This window comes from Bidens hawaiensis, unplaced genomic scaffold, assembly GCF_021521415.1.
Source record: "Bidens hawaiensis isolate Kalapana, Puna unplaced genomic scaffold, B.hawaiensis_p1.1 tig00004743_1, whole genome shotgun sequence".
Lineage (NCBI taxonomy): Eukaryota > Viridiplantae > Streptophyta > Magnoliopsida > Asterales > Asteraceae > Bidens > Bidens hawaiensis.
This window is the reverse complement of record NW_027491293.1, coordinates 1,101,854-1,113,670: the sequence shown is the minus strand read 5'-3', so window position 1 is coordinate 1,113,670 and position 11,817 is coordinate 1,101,854. Positions and strand designations below refer to the sequence as shown.

Here is an 11,817-nt window from a genome sequence, read left to right as displayed (position 1 = left end):
TGTGTGTGAGTAATTGAGGTTAGGGTTTGGTTGACTGCCGGTGGAGGGTAAACGGTGGGTTGGAGTCAAGAGAGAAGAAGAACGCGGTGGTGGACCGGTGGTGCTGCAAAATATCATAATAATATTAATATCAATATTAATAATATTACAGATAGACATCAGACATTACCACTTTTATTCAATGAACTTTCCTACATGGAGAAACTTTTTCTTTCTTTTCTTATCTAATATTTAAATTTAATTAATAATTCATTTATTATCTAACATATTATATTTTAATTAATTACATCGTTTGTTTGTTCGTTAAATAAATTAAAAGAAAAGTCAATTGCGCAGTTCTTTTATAGCGTTTGGAACTTTTCTTAACTATCTAGGTGACTTTTTTTTAGACGGGATACAAATCATCTATACTTGTTCTGACTTTTGACGTTTGAGGTCTGACTCATTCATAGGAACACACAAAGGTGGCAAAACCCTCTTGAGTAGGTTTCGAATATGAGTATTTAAAGACCATAAGTTTCAACAATCACTCTCATGTCATTAGAAAAAATGGTCAAATACTTAAGTTAATTATGTTAATGGTCCTAACATAATTAACACTTCACACATAGTTAATAACTTCACATAGATGGACCTTGTGATAACTTAATTAAACTATGTTAGAGCCCGTTTTTCACACGGGTGAAAAATATAATAAAAATAAAACATTATTATATGTAATACATAAATTCAATTGTTTCATATAATAATTTTTATTTATGACTTTTTTTAAAGTTTTTGATATATTATGCACTATAATTTTAAGTTGAAAACCAAACTTGATGTTTGATTTATTTCAAATAAAATATTCATACTGATATAGTTATATTAAATATTGTATGTATAAAAATGATATTTATAACAAAATGTTGCCATAGATTTAAAAACTAAATTTACAAAGACTAAGGTTTTGTTGTAAAAGAAAATATATATAAATATATTATATTTTAAAATACAGAGAGAAACGATGAACAATCTTAAATGGTTGTGTTAAAGAGATATGAGAAAACAATGTCATATTATGAATTATGAAAATGTTAACAATTAAATATAATTTTGGTTTCATACTTGAAGAGAAATCACATTTATATATGTTAAGTCAAGAAATCAAACACAATTACCATTTTCGTGGAGTTGGTAAGTACATTTGGTTTGAAGCATGAGGTCTTGAGCTCGGAACCCGTATCACACAATAATATATTTCTCAATATTTTATAAAGCCTTATGGGTAATAGGTTATAATAGGGAAACGGTCATTGGTCATAATGTAATAGGAAATAGTGACATGACATCTACTTGGTATCCTATGTGAAGTGCCTAGTTAAATGCCATGTGGATAACTTGTGTTGCTTTAATAGCATAGTTAGATTTCTGGTTAAATTTTAACGAGACTAAAAAAAATTAAACTAAAAGTTATAAAACCCTTTAAACACCCCCCCCCCCCCCCTTTTCCCTTTTCTTCTTGTTAGCATCCATAACGAAGGTTTTTTTGCTCTAACTAAATCCAAGTTGACACACATTTGGAATAGAGAAAGTGGCCTGTGGCGAGTTGGCTTCGTCCAGACTTTCATGATGGATGCTCTTAACATATATATGTTTTTCCAGTGGCCTAAGTACAACAATCTCCTTCGCAATCATCTCCGCGAAACACAATACATGTCTATCGAACAAAAGTCATTCCAAACAAACTCCTTTTTGGCACGTGTACATAAAATTACTCGATCAAACAAATACCAAGCAGAGCTTTGAGAAAGTTGTTGTCAACATACTATCAATGTTTTTAGAACACCCATGACACTATTTTCTTTACGATAATTCATTGTGCGGTTGTGCCAACATGCTACTACCATGCCATGGAATACCGAAAATGCCAATTGCACTTTCGTGATTTACCTTTGTGTTCCCGAACTTACTTAACGAAAGAAAGGAAAGGAATGGAAAAAAAACATTTACATTCCTTTCCTTTCTTTTCATTTTTCTTTCCTTTCCTTTTCTTCCAACCAATTCCTTTCAAAATGGAAAGAAAGATTTTACACTACAAAAGCCTCCACTTTTTTTTTCTTTCCTTTCTCTCTTTAAATAAAACTCGAAAACACACTTTTTATTCTTTCCTTCCTTAAATGAAACTTGGGAACACAACTCTTCCTTTCTTTCTATCCCTTTCCTTCCCTTCCTTAAGTTGAACTCGGAAACAGAGCGCTGAACAGAGCGTAAGTCATCATATGAAGATATTGTTAAAGTTATTTTTCTACTTTACAAATCTATTCATTGATTGATGATATAAGCAGCTTAGGGGCCATCCATATTGTAAAAATAAGCACAATTTTAATAATTATAATAATAATAACAAATAATAATAATAAGTTATATTATTTAAAACAATAGCACATATACACGTGGATTAAAAAAAGAACACAATAATATCTCGAAATTATTAAAAAAAATTGGTAGATTCATATATGGGTTGTACGTATTCATTGACTTTTGAAGGAACGTTAACACCTTAATTTTAATCTAAAATCTAATGGTTCTAATTATTTGACTTTTGAAGGAACGTTAACACCTTAATTTTAATCTAAAATCTAATGGTTCTAATTATTTGTTTCATGTGTACAATGAGTCACGTGAAATAAAGCTGCAGCATTTCTATTTTCGAACTAAAATAATTTAAGTGTTTCTAATAATTAAATCCAGCAAATTTCATTATAAAAACAAAAGTTTCTTTATAAGAGCATTCTCATTCAGTTCTCTATTCTTATATCCATATATATCATATAATTATACTAAAAAACACTACATTTCTCTCTCCTGTTTAATTAAATAATATTTTTTTTATATTTTTCATTACAGTTTTCTCTTTCCACCCTATAATTTACAAAAAAATCACAAAATTTCCTTCAAATTTACAAAAAATCACTATCTTTTCTCTCTTCACCCTATAATTTACACTCACAACCCCACCCTATAATTTACAAACCCTTCTCACATAATTTTAGGAGATGGGTTGAGAATGCTCTAAGAGACGTGTCTAATAATTAAACACAACGGGTATTTCTTTTCCAACATAAAAAAGGTTTTCTCAACCATAAGCAACTATGTTCTCCATTAATCAACATTCAACTAAGGGGTTGTTTGGTTCATTCAGATCTGAATGAGCCAGATCTGAATGAGCCTCTGTCCCATTCAGCAAAAACATGAGTCTGAATGATTCAGACTCAATTTTTAACTATTCAGATGCTTTTCTGTCTGAAACCAAACAGTCTGAATTAATCAGATGTTTCCATCTGAATGGTTCCATTCAGACGTAAACAAACAGCCCTTAAATTATTTAGAGAAGACGCGTTTCTATAATTCTATTACACGAATACTCTTCTCCAGAGCCGGCCATGAGAATTCACGTGCTCCCGTCGAGTCGAAAAAAATGTGCCCCTTAGGCCTTAACATACTAAATAATGTAAACACATTTTCTATATGTCGGTTAAAGTTATGGCAATAAAATTAACAATTAGAAATATCATGGTATTAGAATGAGTTTATGACATAAGTAATAGACTAATAGCTAACTCGGGATTTGTGAAGCTCTCCTAACATTTTTGATAGCAAATTAGTGAATCAACTCTTCGCAGTTTGTGCACTATAATATTCCGTTCTCGATAGTTATCATCGCCAACCCACTAAGTCTTTTTGAGGCATTGTGGATCGTAAATATGATTTCAATAACTATAATTTCGAAAAACTCATTTCTGTAGATGCTATCGTGATTATTAATGTTCGAAGTCGACTTTGTTGTTATTCCGCCTATTCGCTTCTTTTTTTTTTCTTTATTTAACTTTTATTGATTAATTACTACGTTGATTAATCACTATAAGTGAAATACAAAATCGTCTATTAAAGTTCACAAATGTATCACTACGTTGTGGTACTAATTAAATTACTGTTACATGAAACAGGGCATGTAACCAAATTTATATTAGTATGATTCACAAGCTGCAATCATGGTTTAAATTAAACTTCTTTGGGCCCCACTATACTAGTAAAAAAAGTGTAGATAAAAACACACATATATATATATATATATATATATATATAAACATAAAAAGTTTGTTTTGAAAATGGTGGTTTCTGCATCCTTACACATAAACTCGACTTTGAATACTTGTTTTGTGTTTGAGATGATACGTCAAAAAAAAAAAATCTTTTTATGTATAAAAAAAATCATGTGTTACCAACTAGACGACTAGTGGTGGATTTTGGCATGCATTTTTTGAATTAATTGGTCAACTCACTTCATAAAAATAGACTCCAAAGCCTCACAAAGTTACGTACTTTTTTTGACCCGATAGTGATTAAAGTATGCTAATATAAGGTGTTGAGCACAATTGACTAATGAGTTTTATATCATTAGTCTAATTGGTTAAATGAAGTCTGGGTGCTCACTCCACTAGGTATTTTGTACCTACATAATATTTGAACTTATCTTTGTTTTTGTTTCACTTTTATTTAAGTCAAAATACATCATTTGTTGAATGAAACAATGTCAGCCCATTTGACCAATTTTCATTTTGTTTCCCAACCTTCTTTGGTTGAATTGTTTTGATTTAAAGGTCAATGACACCTTAAAACAAATATATGTGTTTCCAACTTATTCGACCCGACCTTTCTAAGCCATGATCCATCTTATCTTCTTTCAACAATCAAGGACACTTTATAATATATACACTTATATCTTATAGACAAATGGGATAAGTAACTGCATACCACTGTTTAGCTCAGCATAAATAGTGTAGGCAGGGTGACTCTAATTTGACCGAATCCAACAATTCAAAATAGATAAGAAATTTTTGGCTCATTGCATCCAAGAAGGGAGTCCATTGACAAAATAAAGTTGATAGATGTGTCTGGTATCGAAAGTTACTCAGTCATATGACCACACATCACTAAAATAAATAAGCCAGTACATAAGGTCATATAAAATGATTTGATTATTGAGGCTCTGAAGGAAGATCCAATATACTTGGTTTTGAAGAAAGAATTATGAAATGCTAATAAGTTTTAGAGCAGAAAACTGGCTTATATGTTAGACAAATGGGATAAGCAACAAGCCTATCAACGTTAAGCTCAATGTAAATGATGATGGCGGCGCGACCCTAGTTTGCCCGTATTTAGCAATCCACGGTAGATTTGAAAACATTCTCATAGTTGCATCCAAGAAGGGTTCACTATTTAAAAGAAGTCGAGTGAAGTGAGTCTTCCTTCAATCACATTTATCACAAACTGAACACACGTGAAAGCAATAACGAACATGAGGATTTAACATGGTTCAATCTAAACTAACTACGATTAAGGGTGGCAACTAGGTATTCTATATTAAGTGACAAACAATTAGTAGTACATACGCATCTATATGTAGAGATTACAAAATTAGGTACGTGTTTAAATTAAACGACGTGAGAACGGACTAGAGCCGGCTATTTATTGGAGAAATTGTGAATAGCAAACCCAATTTGACTGAATTTAGCAATTCACGATAGATCAACAATTTTGCATACGGTTGTCTTTAAACGGAAGTTTTTTTTCGATCGTACATCAGTATGCAAAATTAGATAAGATCAAACTATATGAAGGAATACCCAATAGACTTGGTTTGAAAAAGAATTACTAACTTCAAACTCACAAGTCACACCCGTGCCAAGAAAGCAAATCCTACTTAAATATTTCTGTTAAAACAATTGGGTCTAGAGTGGAAATACATGTTTGTTGGAAGAGAGCATTGGTTGAAATCAGTGTTTTGTAAAGCTCAAAATGTCACATAGCTAACCGCAGAACATAATTCTATTTTAACATCAACATTAAACATAATCCAACCACAAACCAATAGCATCCAGCATATTAGAAAAAAAAAAAAAGGACTTCAGAACTTAAGCCCGGATCATAATCACACTCGGGTCCCATGGCAGCACAATACTTCAAATTTCCGCCAAATCCCATCTTTTCAACCATGAAACAATCCGCCGGTCTAGGCCTCTTCCCTGTAATCCGGGTTCTCTTTCAAAATAACAAATCCTTCAAGGATAGGAGATAGAGGAATATACCTGCATAGAAAAACAACCAACATTTTAGAAAGATAAATAAAACATACTTCAACAATCATAAGTAAACAAATAACAATGTAAAAAAGTAATCTGTTGCAAGTTCAGCTCTCTCTCCAGCAGCCAACAGGACAGGTGTGGAATGGGTCTGGAAACCCATGTTGGTCTTGGGCCAACCCGCCTGGCCCACAACATCAACAGCTTGACCCACCCGAACCGGTACCGATAGAGGTTTCAAATTTTCATTCAGTCAGCAACATTCTAGGCTGTTAAAAGAGTAATCACAAATTAGTGCATTCTAGTTCATAATCAAACGGGTCAATTTGGATTTAACGGGTTAAACGTGTAAACTTAAGCACGGCTGATAATACAAACCTGCATAGCCAGAACTACAAAGTAGAGAACATGGTGATATTTTCCCAAAGTTATAGCTCTCATATCAAGACACGTGTGCAGTAATACTACAAGTCCAGCAAGAGCGGTCCTGCAAATATGCATAATAATGATTCATCTTCTATAACTATAGGAAACAAGAACGCATATATGCAACATTTTTACAAAAATAAAAACAGATATCATGTACAAATAGGTTTACTTACGGGGGCTGTAAGAATCGTTCCGAGTGGTAAGGAGCAAGAGTCACAAAGCCTTCCCCATGTGTACAAAACCTTGAGCAATTCGCACCTGCAATGATAATATGATAATAAATATTAATATTAATATAATGTTCTTATTAACTTGCAATTAATATATACATATATATATAGATATATATGAGCATTAGAACGCCCTGCATGCGGTGCGCGCATATAATGTATATATGTGTGAGCCCTCGGGTGGGCAAAAGTGAAATTACACTAATTTTGACGTTATTTTACTAATCTCGTGAAAATAACGTTAAAAAGTGGCGGAAGGTTAATCATGCATCATGTGGTGGCGTTAATAGCCAAAAGACAAGGGTACATGTACCAATCGACCGGTGTGCCGATGGTTGAGTGTTATGTGCCTTATGTCCAAGGCTTGATGCAAAACTACTATCGAGCCGGGGGTCTCCCCGGAAGCAGCCTCTCTATTCCTACGGGATAGAGGTAAGGCTGTCTACATCTTACTCTCCTCAGACCCTACCATAGCTTTGCTATTGGTGGAATATACTGAGTACGATGATGATGATATATGAGCATTAGCTGCCTACACAGAAAAGAAGATTGGCTTCTTTGTAGTAATAACTTGAAAGATTCCGAAGCATGCCAGCAATTCTAGCATTGTTGGTGCCTGCACCTATCAACCCTAATGAAAATACTGCTGACGTGGCAACTTCTGCATCTACATCGTGACTGAGTCGACTCAGTGTATCCATAACATGCACCTTTGGATTTGATATGCAGAGTAAACCAAGAGCCAATGGAACGGCCTTTCTGATATTTGGTTCACCGTATTGTAAAAGATGCTCTAAAGAACGGATTGCCATATCGAGACCTAGTTCCTCAGCCATTGCCACCATGGCTATACCAAGTACAGCCGGACCCTGAAAAGTTTCATCCTTTTCAAGATGCTCGGCACATTGACCAAGAAAATGTTGAACCTTCAAAACATTTCCAGTTCCAGCATAGGCACAAGATAGCAGGGTCATATCACAATACTTTCTGATCTTTTCATTGAATGTCTTTTGACACCTCAGCAGTAGCTTCCACGCTATCCTATTAAATAAAAACAAATTTTGGAGTTTATTGCTTGTTAGGATATTACAACAATGGGTTCTGCAAATTGCATCTTTGTACCTGTTTCCTGAGGTAAAGAAGGCCTAAACCGAGAGGTAATGGTCGAACAAGTGGCTCTCCTAAATCTGACTCGCTTCGGTCCATAAGTGCAAAGATTATTGCTTGGGAAACCTCCTCGTTACACGAGCCAACATACACCAAACCTAGTGCAATTGCTGTGAAAGCAATCACATCTAGTGGTGCTTTCGGGTCTCCAAGAATGGGAGTTAGTTTGTCTCGAATCTGAAAAGTAACAAAAAACACTTTTAATATATACACATACATGCACACACACACTTATTTATATAGGAGAGCGTTCTTTTCAGAGCCAATAGTATGTTGAGAACAACATAATATGTGTACATTTCGCTTAAACAAAAAAAGTAATATTGAAAATCACATTTTTATTTTCCTCCCCACTCCTTGATTTTTTTTCCTCTCCTGAATCTTATTTTAAATATACAAAAATGTGCTTATATGCATTCAGATGTTGGAAGTTAATCCTAATTAGTTCACATGTGAAAGTTGAAAAGCTAAACAGTAAGAAGTTTGAAGGATAGTTATAGTCTTTTAGAATGTTTATTGGTTTAATTTGGTATGTTTATTTAGTATGGCAAGAATATTAAGGTTTATTTGTTATGCTAATTTGAGTCTAATTAGGTGTCTTGGGGAAGAAGTTATAATTTTGGTATAAATGAAGGGTCAGGTTATTGTTTTTTATGTGCAAGTTTTATTGAAGTTAGAATTTGAGTCTAACTGTTTTATTTTTTAGCCAACATTAGATAAAGCCTTCATTATATTTCTTGAAAATAAATCTTAAAAATACTGAAATCCCCATGCATTCTAGTCAACTTATATAATATATGGTACAAGATTTAACGTGGCTCTCGCTGTTCTCGGCATATTATTGGTTCTCAAAGTCACAATATATTCAAAGAGAACTCAGAAAGATGCTAGAAATGAAAACCTGTTCATTCTGTGTGCCTGCATATGCAAGACCAAGACCATTTATAGCACCAATTCTAATATAAGAATCTTCTTTATCCAGATAATCAGCAAGAAGTGCCAAAGCCTAAAAAAACAACCAAAAAAAACAAGATATCAAACAGATGGTCATATAGCCACTAATATATAAAATGTCAATGTTTCACTACTCACCAGATCACAGTCATTCCTGATACCACAGTTTACAATCCCAACTCCTAATAAAGCGCTAGCTGTCACATGATTATCATTGCTATGAAAGTACTTGTCAAGTTGAGCAAGGCAAGTGTCAACATCCCAAAGATCGATCATTCCCTATAATAGTACGAACATGTATAACACTTCATATGCAAACATTGTAATCTAAAATAAAAGAAATAGACCGGCTTTTACATACCAAACTTGCAGCAGCACTGATTTTCCTGTGGTCTTTGTTTTTAAATAGCCAGTTTCCCGAAGAACCGGTACCAGAAGAGTCTGATGAAACCGTCATTAATTTATCCTTAAAAAGAACAAAACCAAATCACTACAGACACTTATCACAAAATAGAATAACATATCATATGTGGGAACTGTGCTTAATAAATAACACACCTGACCAAAACCAGCATTCACGAATGCATTTACAAACGTTGCTGCTAGGTTTTGTCTGGCTGAATCGACACCAGCACCAGCACTTGCCCGACCATCAAGTAAATGTGCCTGATGAAAGTAACAAAACATTTATATGAATGATTATTATAATTTATTTTGATATAGTGATATCATGATTAAAATGGCTCAAACCTTATATATATATATATATATATATATATATATATATATTCAGGAGATTTGGGCTCCATGACTTCAATATCTCTTGCAAGGGTAAGATAGCCTTCACTTAATATTTAGTATTGTTGATAATCTCTTGTAAGACCTCTCGGTCTTCATCATCAGCACACATTTCTTCATCAAGCTCAAAACTTGTACCCTACACAAAAAGACAAGTTTAGAGTTCATAAAGCTATGAAGGATTAACAGTCATCACCAATCAACTTATGAGAAAACAAACAGTTTATGAAGATTAGTACTTGTCGAGCAAGAATGTAGCAAAACTGCTTCTTCTGCAATAGATCAGGACAGGAAGTGAAAACCTGCTTCACATGCTGTTAAAAAAGCATCCAATGACATATCAGAACTCAAATTGAATACAAAAGAATACAAAAAATATTAATCATCTTATCGTTAAAATATTTAACATTTACCCTAGCATACAAGCAAAAGGTTCTGTCAGATTCTGTTATAATGAACTTCAAGTAAATAAAATTAATTTTCGCCCAAAGGCTATGTTCAGTTGTGCAATGTTTGGGTTAAAATAGGCCTGTAAATGAACCATATGTTAAGTGCACCATTTGTTAACCGTTTGGTATATTTATTTAGCAAACAAACATATATGAACAAATAATTTTGTTCATTTAGTTGAAAGAATGAACAAGAACACATGTCTCGTTTGTTCATTTGTGTTCGCTTATGTTCATTTGTTATTATATATGTTCGTTCGTTTATGTTCATTAGTTTATGTATTCATTTAAATTGTTAAGCCCATCACAATTTGGTCTAGTCTTATTAAAATAAAATATCACTAATTTTAATTTAGTCTGGTTTTATTCATTGATGTTACTTATGCTCGTGAACCGTTCGTTCATACTGTAAACGAACAAACATGAGCACATTCGATTTCTTAACAAATGAACACAGACAAGAAAACTTCGTTTGTTTGACTGTTCATGTTCCATCGTTTGTAAAATTAAATGAATGAACACAAGCATGCCCCTTCCGTGTTCTTTTGGTAATGGTTCGTTTACAGGCCTAGGTTATTATACAAATGGAAAAGGTATACAGTTATACAACATATATCAAAAGAAAAAAATATACAAATAACCATGAAACACAAACCTGCATGTTGTCAAGTCGAAGTGCAATCTGAAGTGCACGGGGAAATTCCACAAATTGGTAGTAGATTGTGTATGCAATTTCCAAAACTGACACGTCATCTGGTCCAGGGAGGTAGCTACATTTGAAAAACGAAAAAGAACACGCATACGCAGTACATAAGCATGTGATAAGTGACAAGCATACATATAAGGATCAAGAACGCATAACTGTAATCTATACTCTACCTTGCTGAACTTGTTGGATACAGACCGGTTCTTTTGTAATTGGTTTTATCAACATGCTTCACCAATAGATCAAGATATTCAACCTAAAATTATTCAACTTACAGATTCATATTCAACCTTTTAAAACGGTAGTTCAAGTATATCAAAGGTCATAAAGCTAAATAGCTCCAACAAGAGATCAACAGCCTCAGGTTCTGCATTATGCTGCAATAATAGATAAAAGTAACATGAATAAAAACAGGTGCAAAGACAGCAACAAATAAGTGAGATACCTTCATGTGAAAAGCAACAATTTGTTCAACAAGCTGTACTAGATCATCTACATTTGCCTCCTTGTTCTGAATTGGCACAAAGTTAGAAATAAGTATATATATAATGTTGTAACATCACATGCAAAACAAAAATAAATTCTTGAGAAAGTAATGAATAGATAACACTGTTTGAGATAGAAAACAGTGCCACTCTTTTCGAATACTCTTGTGCAATTTCACCAGCCAGATTCCTGCAATGACACAATCAATAATCAGACCAATATACAAGAGAACGTAGAATTCTTCTAATAGGTGAAAGCTGTTGCATTGTAATATGTAACATATTATACAATGTTTACACGGTGAATTGTGCAACACGTGGACTATATAGTTGTTATCGAATGTTGTAGTTGTAACGAATGGCACGATCATTAACATTTAAAAAACTAAGGATAACAAATTGATTACCTAACATACTCGTGACCCCAGGAACCAATATCACCTTTAGAACCAAGTAATCGATACTTCAAACTCT

At 33.4% G+C, this 11,817-nt stretch overlaps 1 pseudogene across 1 annotated transcript; it reads right to left on the bottom strand.

The window, feature by feature from the left end:
* Positions 1-6,055: 6,055 nt before the first annotated feature.
* On the bottom strand, positions 6,056-11,309 carry LOC143627822 (26S proteasome non-ATPase regulatory subunit 2 homolog A-like; annotated as a pseudogene). Its single transcript, XR_013152652.1, has 16 exons — positions 11,304-11,309; positions 11,215-11,235; positions 11,032-11,114; positions 10,808-10,922; positions 9,943-10,017; positions 9,691-9,842; positions 9,464-9,580; positions 9,267-9,371; positions 9,044-9,184; positions 8,853-8,957; positions 7,907-8,128; positions 7,321-7,825; positions 6,728-6,812; positions 6,504-6,612; positions 6,206-6,394; positions 6,056-6,131 (listed from the first exon to the last, which is right to left on the bottom strand). The product of XR_013152652.1 is annotated as a 26S proteasome non-ATPase regulatory subunit 2 homolog A-like (transcript).
* Between the last annotated feature and the right edge of the window lie 508 nt (positions 11,310-11,817).